The sequence below is a fragment of the Euleptes europaea genome, chromosome 12 (assembly GCF_029931775.1).
Source record: "Euleptes europaea isolate rEulEur1 chromosome 12, rEulEur1.hap1, whole genome shotgun sequence".
Classification (NCBI taxonomy): Eukaryota; Metazoa; Chordata; class Lepidosauria; order Squamata; family Sphaerodactylidae; genus Euleptes; species Euleptes europaea.
The window spans coordinates 35575036-35578604 of NC_079323.1; the positions used below are offsets into that span (position 1 = coordinate 35575036).

General features: G+C 40.0%; 1 non-coding gene across 1 annotated transcript; it reads right to left on the reverse strand.

Annotated features, from left to right (window-relative positions):
• Positions 1–349: 349 nt before the first annotated feature.
• Positions 350–421, reverse strand: TRNAA-GGC (transfer RNA alanine (anticodon GGC)). Its single transcript has one exon. It is a non-coding gene; the product is annotated as a tRNA-Ala (tRNA).
• Positions 422–3569: the final 3148 nt, after the last annotated feature.

Below are 3569 nucleotides of genomic sequence, written 5' to 3' on the forward strand. Positions count from 1 at the left end.
CCCTGTGACATAGTTAAGGTGAACTCGTGTGACTAGTCCAAGTTCATCTAGCAAGCTTCTGTGGCTGAGGTGGGATTCAAACCTGAGTCTTCTAGATCCTAGTCTGAAACTCTAAATTCTATACCACATTGTCTGTGATAGTTCAGTGATGTTCTTAACCCCCCTTTTTTTTGTAAAGGAAGGGTTATGTTCCACCCTTCCTGTCTGCACTTCTCATGAACACATGAAGCTGCCTTATACTGAATCAGACACTTGGTCCATCAAAGTTGGTATTGTCTACTCAGACTAGCAGCAGCTCTCCCGAGTGTCGGGCAGAGGTCTTTCATATCACCTACAACCTGATCCTTACTAGAGATGCCAGGGATTGAACCTGGGACCTTCTGCATGCCAAGCAGATGCTCTACCACTGAGCCACACCCCCTCCCCATTCCTTCCTTTCTCCCCACTGGGGAACCAAACCAACTTCTATCATTCTCCTATTCTCCATTTTATCCTCACAACTGCCCAGTGAGGTAGAACCAGCTGAGTATATGGCTGGCCCAAAGTCAGCCAGGAACCTTTCATGGCAGAGGGGGGATTAAAACATGGATGTCACTGATCCTGGTCTGACAGTCTAACCACTACACCAACAGGCCCTCCTAGAGCAGGGAAGTTGTTAACCCCCCCAGCTGTTTTATCACAGCAGAGATATGTGGAGCTTATCAGAGTCAAGGTGGTTCAATTCCCTCCATTTTTGGCATTGCAAGTCTCACAATTATCCTGAAGCTGGTTGTCAATTTTTACTCTCCTAGATCTATTTTCTGATTTATTATCTGTGCCACATCTGGACTGACAGATGGATCATTTTATTATTATAGATATTTTAAAATTATGTATGGGGTGGAGAAAGTGGATAGAGGGGATAAATATATTTAAAGGGGGATCACGAGCACTCTTAGCCAATGGGGTTGCCCTTGTGGTTGTGGGGAGGCAGCAAGGGGGACACCACAGGGGTGGGAATGTCAGTGATCCTGGGATCCAGCCTAGATTTTTTTCCAGGGTCCCAGAATCATTAAAAAAAATTTCCTGGAGGGATTCTATAGATTCATGGTTCATCAGTGGCTACTAGCCATAGTAACTACAAGGAACCTCCACAATCAGAGGCAACATTAGCAGAAGGCCTTTGCCTCTATGCCTTCTCTGTTGGCCCTTCAGGATTACTGGTTGGCCCCTGTTTAAAACAGAATGCTGGACTAGATGTGCCACTGGTCTGATCCAGCAGGGCTCTTCTTATGTTCTTAATAACTGTAATTTATGAATTCTGTGGTTGTCTCAGTTATTATTCATCCCATGAATGATCATGTTGGGTCATCTGGATGATACATTTGAAAAACATTCACAGTAATATTTGCTTCTCTTCTGTGTCTATGAACACAGTGACATTTTCCCATTGTCACCAATAGCCTGCTCCAACTGAACTATCTACTCAGAGGTTTCAGTTACAAAATGGATATACAGAATTCCACAAAAAAATTGTCAGCAGAATATTATCTTAAATCTATCTTTCATTCAACAAGGTTGTTTCAGATCCTTTATTCTTACCAACCCTTTTGCGGTCTTTTTAATGTGAGCTTTACTAAAATCAAGCAATACAGATAAAAGTAGCAGCATGGATGGTGTCATTCTCAAAGGATGGCCTTCTTTGTTGCTGAAAGAAGAAAGCCGATGATTTCATTGTTTTGTTCATATTCCTCATACTGATTGCAGCAGAAGTACATAGTTAACTAACACTGTGAACTATAAACTATAAGAGGCTCTGGTGATGAGGTGCTGATACTGCATTTTGATCCAGACTCCTGTACAATCTACAAAAATATTTGCAAGATTTTAAGAGTTGTACGGATGGTGTATTTTTAGAGCTCTTGATCTCCTGTAATGCATGGCACATGACTTTTTTTCCTGTTCTGCTTTCACGTCAGTGGAAATCTCCTCCACCCCCGAGATTTTATGAAACCTTAGGAACCCAAAATTCCTTCTTTCTATAATGAAGGCAGCAGCGGCTTATAAGGATGAATGTTTTGAGAAATAAGACCCCCCCCCTCCCATAGCCTCACTGGTAGATGCTGCAGAAGATTTTTTGTAGATTTTATTCCTGCAGATTTTATTGGTTGTGGATGGGTTGTTTTTCCAGTTGATGATGTAGATTGACGGTTTTGTGATTTCAATGCTGCTATTGTTGTGTGCATTAGGAAACATATTTATGTAAGTGCAATCCTAAACAGAGTTACACCCTTCTAAACTCACTGTCTTCAATGGATTTAGGAGGATGTTACTCAGTTTAGGGTTGCATTGTAACCACCTACTTTGTATGGAATGGTAGGTTTTAAATATTTTAATTAATGAAAATATATATTAGCAAAGTTTCTGCCAAAAAGTGCCGGTAGTGACATTATAGCATCACTAAACATACCATTCAGATGTGGACTTAAGTTCTTTAAAAACCTGGAAGTTGAAATTTAAACTTAGTCCTAAGAATATGTTGCTGGGAATACCACCTTCTCAACTAAATGTGGCATACACAGAACTTTTTCAATATGCAGTCACCGCCGCCAGAATTGTATATGCAAGATACTGGAAAGATGTAAAATACCAGATGTGGCTGAGTGGACTAACAAAGTATTTGACTCTGCTTTGATGTCAAAGTTGACATGTTTGATGAAAAGGAACTCAATTGACGAATACAAGTTGAGAGGGCAGCCCTTATATGAAAGATATTCAGCAGATCTCAATTCTTTGGTCTTTTAGAGCAAAGAGACTTAAGTTGACAAATTAAAAAGCATAATGTTTAGAATTGAGTATAGATAAGAGAAATATTCACAGTATGTAAAGTGCAATTGTATAATGACTAATAGAGGAGGAGATAGAGAACTTAAAAATGATAAAGTAATGCCTTCTTGGGGCAGATAAAGGATGCCTGTATGTAATGTTTTAAACCATCAGGACACAGATATGGAGTATTATTATTATTTCCCCCTCCTTTCCCCTAATTTTCTTTCTGTACCCTTATTAATTATTATTAATATTAAAAAACTGGAAGCACTTTCATTGATATTGTTCCCCCTCAGGTTAATGATTAGTGCATGCTCAGATAAGGTTTTTATTGTTTTATTGATGTTATTTATAGTCCGCCTTTCTCACTGGGACTAAAGGCAGATTATACAGAGTAGGGTTGCCAACCTCCAGGTACTAGCTGGAGATCTCCTGCTATTACAACTGATCTCCAGCAGATAAAGATCCATTCACCTGGAGAGAATGGCTGCTTTGGCAATTGAACTCTATGGCATTGAAGTCCTTCCCCTCCCCAAACTCCACCCTCCTCAGGGTCCGCCCCCAAAACCTCCTTCCGGTGGCGAAGAGGGACCCAGCAACCCTAATACACAGTCAATACAGTTAACAAGATAGGACATTCAATAATGGCATCTGAAGGCCTTGCTTGGATGAGTGATTTGGCAATATTTGAGGTGAATGTTTATGTATGTTAATTGTAACCAACATTAATACTTATTATGGCAAATATTTAAATTTGGATA